The sequence below is a fragment of the Symphalangus syndactylus genome, chromosome 8, assembly GCF_028878055.3.
Source record: "Symphalangus syndactylus isolate Jambi chromosome 8, NHGRI_mSymSyn1-v2.1_pri, whole genome shotgun sequence".
Classification (NCBI taxonomy): domain Eukaryota; kingdom Metazoa; phylum Chordata; class Mammalia; order Primates; family Hylobatidae; genus Symphalangus; species Symphalangus syndactylus.
Genome location: NC_072430.2, coordinates 73,185,397 through 73,201,699, shown reverse-complemented (window position 1 = coordinate 73,201,699; position 16,303 = coordinate 73,185,397). Strand labels below are relative to the sequence as shown.

At 38.8% G+C, this 16,303-nt stretch overlaps 1 protein-coding gene across 1 annotated transcript in view; it reads left to right on the top strand.

Annotated features, from left to right (window-relative positions):
• The window catches only part of LRP2 (LDL receptor related protein 2), a 227,289-nt gene that overhangs the window by 22,186 nt on the left and 188,800 nt on the right, over positions 1 to 16,303 (top strand). The window lies entirely within an intron of this gene.

The window sequence follows — 16,303 nt, the reverse complement described above, 5'->3', positions numbered from 1 at the left end:
AAGAATGATGAGAAAACTGGAAACAATATTATGGGCGAATGATGGAAAAACTGGAGGTGTTTCTTTTGGACAAGAGAATAGGGGAACAATGGCTAGCTCTCCAAATATTTGAGGAACTATTATATGAAGAAGGATAAAACTTATTCTAAATGACTCTAAGAGATGGGAAAGAAATTGTAGATATATCGTATGCACCAAAAGAATGCTGGAATTCGACTTTAGGGTCACTTTTAACCTTAGACCTTATATAGTACAGATGCATACCATATAGATGTATCTATAAGTTTTTGCTTTTGTGGTTAAAATATTGTTTATTCTCTGGTTACTTCATATTGGAATTCCCTTTACCGAGGGTTGCTGTGGTGACAACACCCTTAGCAGTCTGCATTTTGAAAAGCTTTGGACTTTTCCTTTTGTGAGATGTGGTCTCTATGTTTCCCCCATGCTTGGCCTTTTTCAAAATGTCATCAAGTCAGAAACAATTTCCAAATTTATCAGAGAGAAGTGAGGAGAATTTTAAAATCGTAGATACTAATAACAGGGGTTAGTAATTCTATATTGTATAACTCAGTGATTCAATAAATATTGCCACTATCAACTTCTTTGGATTAAGATAGCTATGTCTAGGCAACTGGTTAGTGTTATTTAGTTAAGCATGTATTTTTCAATTATTACTAAGTTTCTTAAGCACCCTTGAAATATAATTGTTGAAAATGTCTTAAAAACACAGCTAGTATCAACCAGAGAAATAATTTAGCAAAGAGTTAATTTATTTCACTAAGTAGTGATATATTTTTGAAAGCATGTGGAATAGATGTGTGCCTATAAACTTGACTATCTTTGTGAATTAAGTTTTTTTTTTTAGTTCAGTTTTACCTTGAATATGGATATGTTGTTGTTCTGTGAATCTTAGACATCAGAAAGATTTAGTTGGGAAGAGAGTATAATGTAAAATAAAAGTAATAATAAAATTTAGTAATAATAAAATACTCAAATTTCTGTATTAAATTAGCTTTTGGGGGAATTAGCTACACAATTAGGTTATTTTAATAGATTTTCAAACTGGGTTGCAGATGCTGAATATAGAAGAGCTACATATATACATAAACTCTCATAAAAGCAAATATATGTGAAGCAAAAAAACCCTGTAGAATTCAGAGGGAGACAATATTTGGAGTTTAAAGGATCAGCAAACACTAGCCTAAAAATAGTATCAGTAATCAATTTCTATTAAACACTTACTGATATGCCAGACCCATAATCCTCACTCTACCCTCATATTAATGTTATAAGAGCTCTTATTATCTCCATTTTTAGATGAGGAAACCGAGGCACAGAAATTAAAATGGCCGTCAGAGAGTTAGTAAGAGGTGGAGCAGGGGTTTGAACCCCTAGTCTATGACTAGAGGGACTTCACTCTGGACAGTTACTTGGCTTCTAAGCAGTCTTCACGTGCTCTTCCCGTTCCTTGCCCTACTGTAATATTATAGTAGTTTCCCAGTAGTACGCAGCCATCTGGCTATTCAGACTTTGTCTCTTAACCTTCTGTGGAAAAGCTGTTGACTTTTAGACATGCTGGGCAGAATGGAAGAAGGAAAATACAGACTGTTATACTTGGAGAAATAATGATTTCATATGTAGCAGTAGTTGAATCAATAGGTGGACAAATTTATTGAAACTTATTGAGTTAATCCAGTGATGATAAACAAACACATGGCCAAATGAGCACTCTATAAAGTGTGCCTTCTGGAATGCCTATCGTCTTGTCTTGTCTTTTTCCTTCCTTCCTTCCTTCCTTCATTCCCTCCCTCCCTCTTCCTCCTTTTCTTTTCTTTTCTTTCCTTTTTTTCTTTTCTTTTCTCTTCTCTTCTTTCTTTCTTTCTCTGTCTCTTTCTTTCTTTCTTTTTCCTTCCTTTTCTTTCTCCCTTCCCTTCCCTCCCCTCCCCTCCCCTCCCCTCCCCTCCTCCCCTCCCCTCCCCTCCTCCCCTCCCCTCCCCTCCTCCCCTCCGCTCCCCTCCTCCCCTCCTCCCCTCCCCTCCCCCCTTCCCTCCCTTCCCCTTCCTTCCTTCCTTCCTTCCTTCCTTCCTTCCTTCCTTCTTTTCTTTCTCTCTTTCTCTCTTTCTTTCCTCTCCTCCCCTACTCCCTCTCTTCCTCCTTCCCTACTTCCCCCCATTTCTTTTTCTCTTTCTTTGGCTCTGGGTTTGCTCTGTCAGTCAGGCTGGAGTGCAGTGCAGTGGCAAGATCATAGCTCACTGCAGCTTCAAACTCCTGGGCGCAAGCGATCCTCCCACCTCAGCCTCCTGAATAGCTAGGACTACAGGTGTGCACCATCACATCTGGTTAATTGGTTTTGTTTTTGTAGATACTGGCTCTCACTATGTTGCCCAGGGTGGTTTCAAACTCCTGGGCTCAAGCGATCCTCCTGCCTCAGCCTCCCAAAGTGTTGGGATTATAGGTGTGAGCCACCATACCTGGCCTCAAGTCTGTTTCTTGATCAGTAAGCCTGGTAACATTGGGCTGTCTTGTGTGCATATATGTAGATGTACATGAATACGTACACATATATTCCACTTTGTGTGGAATGGATGAATCTTTTGTTTCCAGTGGAAGGAGTTCTTTGAGTTACAAATAGTAGAATAAGGGCTTTCAGTTTACAACAGAACCCAAATGACAGTGTTTCATTAATCATGTTCACGTGTTAATGGATTCTCTTGAGGCCTTTGGAGTCATTGCTTTTGCAGTATTTCCTTAGGGCCTTTTTCTTCAGTTCAGATTAATCTAAAATACATTGCACTGATCCAGAGATGTCACCAAATTCTCCTGAAAAGCCCTTTGACTGTATTTGGACTGGCCTGTGCTTTTATGGAAAAATGCTATCTCACTGCTGATGAGGTTTCTGGCATTAGCAAAGATGGCCTTACACATGGTACCACAACCTATGTGGTACGATGTTAGGAGCCCTGATAAGATACTCTGTTCCCCTGCAATCTGCTCCATCAAGCCGGTGAGGAAGGTATGTAGGCATTAGGAATGCCTAAAATGCCACAATTAGAAAATTCATTCCTTGGAGGGCTTCTGTTTTCTGCTGAAAGTGCAAATACCCGTAGAAGGCTTTAAGAATCACTCAAACCTTCCTGTGAATAAGTTCACCTGGGAGCAGATTTTTGGGGTCAGGGTCACGAGCCATGAAAACTCTGGCCATGTCATGGGGATCTGAGGGAGAGAGAAGGAAAGGATTTTTAGACAGGGGTGGGGGAAGTCAGGCGGAGGTGGGACCATTTAACTAGATAAGGCTCTAATCGTCTCATTCCTGGACTATCAGAACAGCCTTTTAAGTGTAAGTTGCTTTTCCCTCTTTGTAACCTTACCCACCAAACTTTGTGAAGTGTTGAGTGCTTATAGTAAACAGAGTGAACATAACTCTTCCCAGGGAAGAACTGGCTGACTTTAGTTTCTTGGTTTCTGGAAGGAGATGGGATAGTTGTATTGGTTTGCTTGAGGATAGCCAAATGGTTGTGGACAAGAGGGCTTGTTTCTTGACAAGTGTTATTCTGCCTTAAGAATGCAAACATAAATGGTCTACCAGAGCTTCAGTACCTGTTTGTTGCATTGCATTTAGTTTGGAGTGTTTGCTCTGTGCAGTGGAGAATACTTTGGAGGGTGGTAAGATCTCTCTGTTTCATTAGTGGAAAAGAATAGGAGTGGGGTCATGGCAATGGGGTATTTCATTCCTTTGTGTGTGTGTGTGTGTGTGTGTGTGTGTGTGTGTGATGGAGTCTTGCTCTGTCACCCAGGATGGAGTGTAGTAGCCTAATCGCAGCTCACTGCAGCCTCTGCCTCCTGGTTTCAAGTGATTCTCCTGCCTCAGCCTCCTCAGTAGCTGGGATTACAGGTGCATGCCACCGCGCCTGGCTAATTTTTTTGTATTTTCGGTAGAGACGGGGTTTCACCATGTTGCCCAGGCTGGTGTTGAACTCCTGACCTCCAGTGATCCAACTGCCTCAGCCTCCCAAAGTGCTGGGATTATAGGCATGAACCAGTGCGCCTGGCCTCATTCCTTCTTTTGCAGGGGCTGGATGTCTAGGTTTATGGAAATCTATTCTCATTCAAATAGAAATAAGGTAACAAGATAATAAAGTTTTTCTTTGAATGAATTAGAAAGGCATTATTAGATGTTATTTTAGTTAAAGAATATTTTTGCATTTATTGCATTCTTCTGTTATATAAGAGAAAGTTTAGAGAATTAGGATAGTGAATATTTTTAATGCTTTTTTTTTTTTTTTTTTTGAGATGAAGTCTCACTCAGTCACCCAGGCTGGAGTGCAATGGCACTATCTTGGCTCACTGCAACTTCTGCCTCCTGGGTTCAGGAGATTCTCCCACCTCAGCCTCCCAAATAGCTGGGACTACAGGTGCGTGCCACCATGCCTGGTTAATTTTTTGTATTTTTAGTAGGGATGGAGTTTTGCCATGTTGGCCAGGCTGGTCTTGAACTCCTGACCTCAAGTGATCTACCCACCTTGGACTCCCAAAGTGCTGGGATTACAGGAGTGATCCACCACACCTGGCCTTTAATGCTTTTAGGAAAAATTTGAAGTTCTTTTAAATGTGGGACCTGGAGAATCGCTGAACTTCCTTTTTTTTTTTTTTTTTTTTTACTTCTATTGAGACAGGATTTCTCTCTGCTGTCTATGCTGATTATGGGCTCCTGAGCTTAAGAGATCCTCCTGCTATGGCCTCCCAAAGTGCTGGGGTTACAGGCATGAGCTACTGTGCTGGCCAAACTTTTTAAATGGAAAACTTTTTAGCTTGGTTTCAGTTGATTAATCCTGAATTTCTTTATGTTCTCAATTCTATGGCTTATGCCAAGGCATGAGTTGAGGTCAACAGAAATCCTTTTATGATGATAGAAAGATAATGATGTCCAAGTTTAATGTACAGTATAATAACTTAAGGTCAATTCTGGGAAAGCCTGTATATTTATCATCAATTTCTTTTCGGTGTTGGAATTATACACCTACAGTATTTCATGTAAAACTCCAGAGGATCACCTGAAATATGAATGATTTACAATAGACAAAATAATAAAAATGCTCATTGTGTATCGCTTCTCGGCCTTTTGGCTAAGATCAAGTGTAAAAATGCTCATTGTAGGAAAATAGAAAAATATATAAACAAGAAAATAAACATAAAAATACATAAACAAGAAAATAGCAAGTTGGGAGCAAGCTTGCTTTTGACTCTAGTTTGAGCTGTGTTTCTTAGAATAAATCTTGATTTTCACTCTTGCCCATGACCCAAGACTGGGCCAGTGGAGGCAACCACCACCATCTCTGCTTTCAGTGCTGAGCATCCTACCAGGCAAGGTGGCTTAGATTTTGAAAGTTTTCTCTCAGCCAGATAGTAGGGGAACAGCTCTCAGAATGTTAGAATTAGATGAGTGGTGGGAACGCCCCGGAGGGAACCATGAACAACTCTCAGAATGTTAGAATTAGATGAGTGGTGGGAATGCCCCGGAAGGAACCACACTTCATGGAGGGACGGCTGTGCTTCAGGCATTGTGCCAGAGGTTTACAGGGACCTCTTTAATCCTCACCATAACCTGATTTTGCAGGTCAGAGATTTTGTAGGTATGAAAACTGCATACTGTATCAGTTTAAATTCAAGTTCATCAAGCTAAACCAGTTCAGTAACAAATATTTATTGAGTGAAGGTTCAGTGGTAAATGAGACACAAACAGTTCCTGCCCTCATGGAACTTAGAGTTTGGAATGACATAGGGACAGTCAGTGCTTTGCCAGGGTTGAAAGCCATGCATCTCTTGGCTTTCTGGCGATTGCTTTTTCCATTGTTATTCTTATTTTAGCCATTCTTACTGAATTTAATTTAAATTTTACTTAATTATTATAATGCCTATGGATCCATGTTCTGCATATTAGTTCATTCATGCTCATCCAAGACTGATGAGATGGCCACTGAAAACTCTATTCTTGATCAACGCTCTAATATCATTTTATTTTCCTTAATTGCCTTTTTAAAAAGTATAATACAAACAAAACTCCAGTAAGCAAATGGCTTTAATTATTTGTGTGTCAGTTAATAGAGATTTTATTGTATATATTTTCTGGTATAGTTTATTACTGAAGCCATACTTTTTTTAGCATTAAAATTCTAAGATTTTATATTTATAATAGTGACAAAGGTTTTTACTGTAATTACTAATGATATTTAAAACACAGATTAGGCAAAATCTTAGGAAATATACTCTGCTTTTTTTTCTTCCATTTCTGGCAATCATTGCAGATAAACCTGTAATTTTATTCATGTTTTTATTAATATGGGGACATTATAAATTCATCATGTCTGTGCAGAAACCTGAACACCACTTTATTACATGTGGGTATCAGTTGGTGACAATGTAATATTGTTGATTCTGTGTCAGCAAGCTATTGAATTGTTTCAAGTCATCACAATCACATTATAACACGAAGTGATAACATTGACAGAGCCTGAAAGTGGTTTGGAGACCTCATCATGCTATTTGAGCCCAGGCATAACAAACCAGGGCCAAAGGACTCCTGGTGCAAAGATAACCTGCTGGTGAGCCATGTTCTGAAGTTCTTTTTGCTCAATCTGTTAAAAGCAATGCAGTAGGGGAGACAAAGGAAATTTAATGTCATTCTTCCATGAGAGTATTTGCAAATATAATAGGTCCTTCTTTATAGATTTACAAGGCAATGATTCGGTGTTATATTTGTTTTTGTATAGGGAAATTAAAATCATGATTATGCTATATTAGCAAATTGCTTATAAAACAAATTACAATTTTTGATTGTAGGATAAGATGTACTCTTGCAGCCTCCCTCCCTCCCTCCCTCCCTCCCTCCCTTCCTTCCTTCCTTCCTTCCTTCCTTCCTTCCTTCCTTCCTTCTTTCCTTCCTTCCTTCCCTCCTTCCTTCCTTGTAGATCTCTTTGTCATCTTTTGGACATCATCTTGGTTTCACACATATATTCTAATACATCATATATAGTTCATTTACTGAGGGTAGGCTGGGTACTAGGAGGTCCTGTAACGGGCCTTGGGAATACAGAGGTCGCTTAGTCTCATCTGTTCTGTTCTTTATGTTTCATATATCCAGGTGTGGCAGGAGAATTTTGAACTTTCTGCTTATCAAATCCTTTCCAAGGCATAACTTGTCACTAAAGGGGAAAAATACAAAAATATTATGTAAAACATCAGCAAAACCAGTTTTTAAAAAAGGGAATGACATAGTACATTTTTATTAAAAATGTCGACTTCAGTTTACTAGATGATTAATTATCAGTACTTACTGCCCAAGAAAAGGCTTTTAAACTTATTGTTGGAAATCTTTTGGCACTCTTGCTGCACAATATTTCTTAATAGTTTAAGAAAATTCTTACTCTGTTGGCAGAAGCCATACATGCCCATCACTAAATGGTCAAGGTTGAGGCATGCCTGTGTGTGCAACTCAGTTATTCATCTAACGAATGAACTGTGGACAAAGTTTAGTGTTTGTGTGAATAACAGTGCAATGAGCCTCACCATCACCAAACATAAACATTTCTGATAAGAGTTGTCATCAGAGTTGCTTATTGATGTTGGAGCATTGGTTTCGTTAGAGTAAATTATATATATATGTGTGTGTGCATACTTATGTGTATGTGTATATATATATATATATGTATATATCTGATCTCTACTTTCTGAAAATTTACACATTTTAGAATGTAACTTGTGACTTATAAACCCACTTAGCAATTACATACTGATTCAGTCTGAATTTGGGCCATAGCCAAATAAGGGTGAGTTGCCATTTTGTACCAAATTGAGGTTAAGGTGCAAGATGCCAGGTGTCATTTAAACCAAGGTTAGGATGCAAGATGCTAGGTCTCATGAAATTTAGTGTCTGGACACTGATTGCTAACTTTGACATCTCTCCTTTCTGCCCTCTTTTTCTCTCTCTCCCTTTTTCTTTTTCTCCCTATTTTTGCCTCTTCTCTCTCTTCTCATGTCTTTAGAGCTTGTTGTTACTATTACAATAGTCAAGAACTAAATAACATGGAGTTAGGGAGAAGGAATACAGCAAGGTGTTTATAAGATTCAGTCAAGAAGGTCCATTTAGTATTTATAAATAATTTAGCCTATGACTATGGGGAATTACCAAATCTAACAGTTGAGAGTCAATTTCTTCTCTTCCTGTTGCTATTGTCATAATTTGCAGTATCAAACTATTGTTCATTTGATAACCTGGTGATCTCATCTGATTATTAAGGTGACCAAAATGAAAGTGATGCTTATAGCTTTAACATATCCATGTCAGTTTGATTTATGGTTCAACACTTGAACCTAATTAATCAGGAAAACCCTAATCTGATGCTATCTATTAATGCTAGTCTGAAACACCACTCAAAAGCCTTAAGCAAGAAAGCTGCCTTTCTAAAGTCTCTCTTGTCATTTATTTCTCATGAATGTCCATTTTCTTTTTTAGAGTTTGATTCCACTCAACCATTTTCCAGTAATTTATATTGCTAATCAAAAAGCCATATAGGAATTCTCTGGGTGATTGGGACTGGAAATGTGCTCTGAAATGGGAATGATTTGTAGTTTTTGCACAGGGTGTGTTAAATCATGAGGTGCTGAAGGGCATGTTATTCTTGTAGGTAGTTTGATTCATTGGGTCCTTATTTACCTGGGCAGGCAGGCCATCTTAAATTTTCTTCTGTTTGGATAGTGTTCTTTTCAACATCCTATAAGTGTAGCTCTTTTACCATGAAAGGTGTAAATAACCAGTTAGTCCCTAGTGGGGATTGGGGGCAGAGGAGAAGAAAGTCTTGGGCTTAGTTTCCTTCCATGTGTAGGGAAGGTTCCTCTCCAGGAACCTCAGTGACTTAGCTGATAGAGGAGGCACTGCATGAGCTATTCAGGAGGAGCACAGAAAAGACTGGTACAAATACAGTTTCAGTGCTTTGATGCTGGCTAACAGGAAGTTTTCATTGCTCGGCGTTCTTGGTAAAAACTTGGACATTCTTTTGAATGTTTGGGCACTTAAGTGATTGTCAATTTATATTTTTATTTTTTTGTGAGTGTATGCAGTTGGAGTGGGGAGAGGACATTTGGAGAAATTATTTTTTTGCTCTGATAATGAATACGGACGGGAAAAGTTTGCACCATAACGCAGAGGTGTTTATGACTGTTTTTCATAGCCACAATCCTTTATATTAATGATGAACTACTTGAGGATTTCAGATGCTTGTGTTTTTTTAGTGTGGTCCCCTCCCCTTGAAGGGGTAGACCTGTGGACGTGTGATGGAATGGAGCATTCCAGGGTGAAACAGGCCTTCCTGGAACTTAGATTCTTTATCACACTCCCAGGGGAGTTCATTTCAAGTTGCTGGTACTAGCAGCTACAGCGTGAAATTGCCCAATCCTAGGTGCTCTTATTGATGAGTAGGAAGGAGTGGGATTGCTGTTTAAGAAATTTTATTATCTTTAGAAGGGAAGAATTTATTATGGTTTTTTTTTTAGATGATCTCTTTCATGTGGGCTAAGATAATTTTGAGCTCTGACTGTCCAAGCTGCTTAGAGGTTCTGAGTTGTTCTTCACTGGGGGTGGTACTGCCACTCTCAAGCGGCATGGATGTACCTGGGAGTATTTTTTTTTCACAGTGATGTGGGGGGGCACTACTGGTGTTCCACAGGTGGGGGCCAGGGATGATGTACATACTGCTTTGCCCAGGACAGTTCTGCAAGGTGAGTAATTGTCCCACCCCAAATGGCGAGAGCGTCCTCTGAAGAACCTCTGAGAAGTGTGGCTTTGCTTATAATGCTCTGTAGTGCTGATGGACTGCCTGATTGTAGAGGTGAGAGGTGCATAATGAAAAAACAAGCAGGATGTAAGAGCCTTGGGGGCAGGGGAGAAAGACAGGTGACTAGTGTTTAAATGGAAATGGAGAAGGGTAGCTCAGTTATAAATGGCTCAGTTTAAATCTCTCATTGCTCAGAATTGAGAGGCTACTAAAGTAGTACCTCTCATTCTGCTGCCATTTGGTTATTGGAAAGGCACTTTATTTTAATTGCTAAGCAAATATTTAAGTAATCTTTGAGATCAACTATCTTGAGAGCTGACTGGATTCTGTGGCCTGGATACTCAGACACGTCCAGCTTGGAGAGGATGGTGGGGGCTGGTCATTAGGATGTTGTTGCCAATGCCCTAAGGCAGCGGTCCCCAACCTTTTTGGCACCAGGGATTGGTTTCATGGAAGACAATTTTTCCATGGACAGCAGGGTGGTGGTGGGGGACGGATGGTTTCGGGATGACACTGTTTCACCTCAGATCATCAGGAATTTTCTCATAAGGAATGCACAACCTAGATCCCTCTCATGTGCAGTTCACAACAGGGTTTGTGCTCCTATGCAGCCACTCATCTGACAGGAGGCGGAGCTCAGGCAATAATGCTTGCTCACCCACCTCTCACCTGCTGCTGTGTAGCCTGGTTCCTAGCAGGCCACGGACCAGTACTGGTCTGTAGCCCAGGGACTGGGGACCCCTCCCTCATGGAACCTCTTGGTAGTTTGCCATGGAAGCGGACCTGCTTTGGACCCTCCTGGGGCAGCTGGAGGGGCTGCAGGGTGAGACCCTTCTCTGCTAGCAGCCTCTTTCCTACACCTACCAGCCTGCTCACTGGGGTCATGGTTGGGGTGAGGTTCTAGGGATTGAAGTGGAGCTCCAAGCTCTTCTCATGGTCAAAGTCTGTATGCTAGTTCAGGCTTTACCTACTCAGAGTGATCTTCACTTTTAACACAGTTACTGGCCTGAGTAATCACCCTCATACTCATTTGATAGGCACTCTTTGGCTTGGCACTCAAAGCTCTTTTTTCTCCGTCTTCTCAGCCTTGTTGCCTACCACTGTCCAAGAGGTTGCCACTGCTTGGGTCATACTTATTAGACCCTCACCCATGCTAAGCTTCTGTCAAGTTTTTGTTATTTTTTTTCTTAGAGACAGGTTTCGCCATGTTGGCCAGGCTGGTCTTGAACTCCTGGCCTCAAGTGATCTGCCCGGCATGGCCTCCCAAAATGCTGGGATTATAGGCGTGCATGATCACGCCTGGCCTGTCAAGTTGTTTTGACCCTACGCACAAAGCCTGGTCTCCCTCTTCACCTCCCCAAATCCTGCTCATTCACAAAGACCCAGTGTAGTCTCACAATTCTTTGTGAAGACTTCTGTGATGACACCAGCCTGCAGTGTTATTTTTTTTCCCCAAGGCCAGTTGGTTTTTATTATCTCCATTGCTTATTTGGAACCAAATTGTCTGTTGTCAGATGGCATAGCTTTGGAATCAGACTAACTCAGTGTAAATCTGTGCTCCACTACCTACTAGCTGTGAGATTTGTTCAAGCCTCATTGTCCTCATCTATGAAATGGGGCCATTGATATCATCTCACAAAGCTGTTGTGAGGATAAGTAAAGTAATGCACAGGAAACACTTAAAATATTGCTGGCAAGTTATGGGTGAACAAATGCTGTCATTTGCTTTGCAGGACATGAAATGATGAAATAAGTACAGGCTCTGGAGTCACACGGGTCCTGGGGCTAAATCAGACCTTGACATTTTCTACGTTTGTGGCCCTTGGGGGAGTTGGTTAATGTCACTGAGGCTCAGGTTCCCTTCTATTAAATAAGTATAAATCTCACATCATACAGTTCTGAGAGGATCCAGTGGATATGTATAAAGCTTTATATATTGTCTAACACATAGTAGGTACTCAGTAAACAATATCAGCTGTTGTTATTGCATGGATATTTAATTTATAACGTATAAATCACTTTTGCCCCCAGTAAACTTATAGGCTCTGTCAACAAAGGACCATATCTTATTTTTTTTCTTTCACTGATCCTAGGACAATTGCACATAGTAGTTATGAATTTATTTGTGGCTTTAGTGAATCTGGCATCATATTCTTTTGGTCCTTATTTATTTATTCATTTATTTTTGCACTAAATGGTGTGTCTACATGATAATGCATCAACTTGCATTGTGGGTTTTGTCCCCAAATCTTTGACTTCTTGAAATGTCCTTATAGTATTGTTTTTCTTTAAGAAAACATCAGGGCTCTGAAACAATAATTGGGACAGAGCAGTCTATTCAGTGGTTTGTAAACTGGATTAAAAAAAAAACAACAAAAGATTTCCTGCCACCTATTTGGTGATCTGTAAGGAAAACCAGACAGTTAAAATGTTGCACAGAAAGAGAATAGTAGGTTGGTTTGCTGTTCCTGTCTTGTTTCACTTTCATTAACTGAATCCTTGACTATTCTATCAATTTGACACTAGACAGGGTAGGGTGCTCCATATAATTTGTTACCCTTGGCTATCATCACTACGGTGTAAAGTTTTGGAAATAAGCAGGTGACCTTAAATCTTCAAAAGGGGCTGGCCTTGTTTATGTGGGCAAGGTATGGGAATTGTAGTGAAATGTCAGCCAACTTATGGATATCAGAAGTATGTCTATCAGTACCAAAGGAATCAAAATTAAGTACAGAAAAAGTGAAGCAAAAATTATGGGTAAGTTAAGGAATTGCCTCTTAAATTTGTTTGTTTCTTTGAGTTCAGTGAAGGTGGGACTATTAAGATGTGATTTAGTCATACACATTTTTAAAAAGAGAACTGTACCTCCTCAGGTAGACCAAGTGTTTGGAAGGACCAGCATGTGTTAAGAGGATCTAGTGGGGAAATAGGATTTGCCACAGAAATTACCTTACTCTGTCAACTTTGGACAATGTTCCATTGACTACCACTTGCCTTTGTCTTATAAGAAGAGAATTTATGGAAGGAGAAAGAAACTTACAAGGAAAGGGTAAAAGAATGAAACTGCTATTAATATGACTCAATGTTTTTTTCTTCCTTTTTTTAAAAAAAACTTCTAGATATTCCTCTTTTTTCAGATTATTCCAGATTCCATTTTTCTTTCTATGGATTTAAGATGGTAAATTTCTATTTAAAGTCTCATTGTTTGCTCTGATAGCTTTCTATATCTCTGATATATAAAGGTCTCAGCAGGCTGAGTTTTACAAAGAGAATTCTACACTTCCTGACGAACATGCATTAGCTATTCCATAAGCACCTGGTGCTGTGCCAGAGGCTGTAAATGACACAGAGGAATGTTCTCAATCCAGCGTTGTTCCTTGCTGTGGAAAACAAACAGGCAAATGACTTCTCTTCTCTGAGTGCTATCTGTTACTCTAATATCTTATCTTAACACATTCTTAGTCCAACACTTACCCAGGAAGCTTGGGATATGGCTACTTATGAAGAAAGGATTACTCTTGTTTTCTTTTTTCTTTTCTTTTTTTTTTTTTTTTTTTCTAGCTTTGGGCTCTTTATGAGGTTGAAAACAAGTTTATTCCTATGTCTAATGTAAATTTTACTACACACATCAAAACATTTAAATTTTTTTTTGCGTTGCTTTCAATAGCTGCAATTTTTCCTAAGCCCAATAATTTTTTAATGCTATGTTAGTCACCAAGTAGACTACTTTTTTTCTCCAACTGAAGTATATGAGCACTATGGATTCTATGCCAGCCCAATAATGAACTCAGTTAATGTTAATTGAGAGCAGCTTTGGGGAAAAAAAAATCAGATTTTTACATTCATTCTTGAGTTTAGTGGAATAAACTTTTTTTTTGGTGAAAGGGAACATAGAGTAGTGGTCAAGTAGCACGAATGCTGGAATCAGAACTGTCAGATTCAAATCCTTGCTTTGCACATATTTGCTATTGGATCTTGGGCAAGTTACTGAATTGCTCTGTGCTTCAATTTATTTATTTGCAAAATATTCATAATAACAGCATCTATTTCATAGGGTTATTATGAGGATTAAATGAGCTAATGTTGGCAGAGCACTTAGAATGGTGCGTGCCATTTAAGCGCTATATGAGTACTTCTTTTCATTTTCCCACCATCTATTCTGATTCATGGGACAGGCACGGGCTAGTGCTGGAGAGATGGGGTTGTTCATTTGGTTCTGATGGTTCCTTTGTGATGATTGCCTGGCACTTAACAAAAGGTTTTATTTCAATGTGGATTGTATTTTCCTCCTTTCCTCCTTGGTTTTTACTGGAGGGATTTTTTTTTTCTTTCAATCAGACAGCCCCCAAGCCAGAGAGGCTCCTGGAGAATGTTTTAAAGTTACATAAATGATTGTTTGCAAGATTACTTCTTGCCTAAACTGGGTTGGTTGAATGTGGCAGTTTTGAGACTATTTTCTGAACAAAGTTTTAAAGCTGGCTCTATGTAGATTTTTTTTTGTCTCTCTGTGGGTGGCTCCAATGTATGAAATCATGCTCTTAGCTTTTTTTTTTTTTAAACTTCAAATAAATAACAAAATGTAGATAATATCTAGATAAAACTTTTGGAAGGCTTGTGAGTAAAGGTTACTAATTTAAAACAAAACACTCAAAATAAGGTGCATATAGACTAATTGAAGTCAGGGGCACCTGCAATTGTTATTAGACCTAATCTAGACCTTTTCACTAGTGGTTTATTTTTGGTTTATTTTTAAACAACACATATTCCCTTTATGAGGAATGAGCTTCTGAGACCAGTGAAGCATTTTGACTGATTGCTGAGAGGTCACCCAGCAATGATAAAGTATCAGTTTGTTTTTTCTGGAGAGATATTTCCAAACAATAGTCATTTGGGAGTTATAAACAGGCATCGAAGTTACTACTGAAAAGGTGAATTTGACAAATGAATTATAGATGTTGATAAATTGAGTAAATTGGATTTGATATATTAGATAATGGAGTGAGAAGATCAAGTGTGAAAATCACTACCTATAAAAATTACTTAATTGCAACATTTCCCCATCAGTTTCATTTTTTGCATGTGTGATTTTAAATAATTGACTTTGAAGTGTTTTATAAAATGACTTTTGGTTCTTATTTTGTGTTCTTTTCATGATGTGTTTAACTTGGTATTTTAGCTTGGCAAAAACAAACAAGTCCCTCCACCCCACTCCTCAAAAATGGGACTTGTAATAAAAGTTGCTTAAGAAATAACATTAATTATATATATTTTCAAAACAGGCAATATATATTGTTCTGATAATTTCCTCCTAAATACTCAGTCTCTAAGTTTATACTTTTCTTTTCTCCATAGCAATATGAAACTGTCTGTAAGAGGACTGTTCTTTATGATTGTTATAATTTTTCAACCAGAAGATACTACCTTTACAACCTCAGATACTAAGGGAGACAAATGTACTGAACTTACAAATGTATTATGTTGGATTACTAACAATAGACCTAATTGATAAAAGTGATTTAATATATGTTGTGTTAATAGCTAAACCTCCAAAGCCCCTAATCTCCCATGGAAATATTGCTTTGTAGAACAAAATCCAATGAGAAGTTCTGGGATTCCAGAGTGAATTTGTACATTCCTTAGGGGCATTTTTGCAAGGGAGGTTGTTGTGTTTTAAAGGTAGTTGATAAGAGACCTGCACCACCAACCCCAGACCTGCACCACCAACCACCATCATGCATTAGTCTATAGAAGGTATTTGGGTGTACATACTCCTGTACCACTCGGTACCACCATTTAGCCAAGCGAAGTTTCTGACCATTTGCAGCATACATTATAAATCAGGATGTCACTACCAGACAATCAGATTTGAACATTCCATGAACAAAGTAGCCTATATACCCTAGAAATAGATCACTTAACTATGTTTATGTCATGCTGTTGATATGCCTGCATTTACACAAATCAGGATAGCACATTGCTTATTTATTTTAGGAGTAGATAATTGATCTGTAAATTTACCTAATTTTGGTTAATTAGCCAAAAATTGAAATGGGTAATTTAGCATGATTGCTTAAATACATGGGGAAGATATAATTATTCTTTCAACTGCAAAAATTGCTCCTTTATCCCTTGGGTTTGTGAAAGAATAAAATAATTTTGAGTCTTCTCTAAGTGGGGCTGGTAGTGGCTGCTCTCTTTGAAAAATTTTTCTATGTGGCACATACTGCTTGGGAAGGTCACTTTGTCCCTTGGGGAGACCTAGGAAAAGCACAGGATATATTTGTTCAGTGACGTGAACTTGTTTAAGTTATATTGTCCTTCCAGTATCACTAGGGACTATCACTGCCACTTGGGGTGTCAACTTTTGGTGTCAAGTTTGTATACGCTTGTTGGCTGCAGAGATTTTGTTTTGTTTTGTTTTTGGCTCTTTGGTTTAAAAAATTGTTTGCAGAGATGAGCTTATAGATCTGGCAAGT